This window comes from Perna viridis, chromosome 2 (assembly GCF_037379345.1).
Source record: "Perna viridis isolate PV_CMFRI_1.1 ecotype Kerala chromosome 2, ASM3737934v1, whole genome shotgun sequence".
NCBI lineage: Eukaryota > Metazoa > Mollusca > Bivalvia > Mytilida > Mytilidae > Perna > Perna viridis.
The window spans coordinates 52,684,024-52,684,687 of NC_142446.1; positions in this window are offsets into that span (position 1 = coordinate 52,684,024).

Genomic DNA, 664 nt, shown 5'->3' on the forward strand with positions numbered 1-664 from the left:
AAACGAAAATCAACTGGAAGGCACATGTTGGACCAATGGTGCATTATTACAACTGTACTCGACATGAAAGCACTGGGCGAACACCTTATTTTTTATGTTTTGGCAGAAATCCAAGAATTCCAGTTGACGCAGTGTTTGGACTTAGAGGAATGAGAAGGAACTATCATCAAAATTTATCCAGGAGTTGCGGGAACGAATAGCAGAGGCACATCGACTAGCACAGGCTGCTGCAGAGAAAGCTAGAGAGAAGCAGGACAATTATGATATTAAAGTTAGAGGAGGAACAGTGAAAGAAGGTGACAGAGTGTTGGTGAAAGTAGTTGCGTTTGAGGGAAAACATAAACTGACCGAATGGGAGCATGACCCATATGTGGTGATTACTCAGTAGAATGAGGACATTCAAGTTTTTGTGGTGAGGAATGAGAATGGGGAAGGAAGAACCAGGACTGTTCATCGCAACTTACTTTTACCTATTGGAATACTTCGAGACAGACCAACACCACGGAAAGCAACACCTGCAAGATTGATACCTGCCAAAGAACCGGACCAGACCAAACCTGATGAAACAGAGGATGTTGCATCAGATGAAGAGTTAGTATGGGTTCATCATGTCATTGGGGAAAAGGAACAGAGCAACAGTGGTTTAGTCATTGCTGATGTGGAT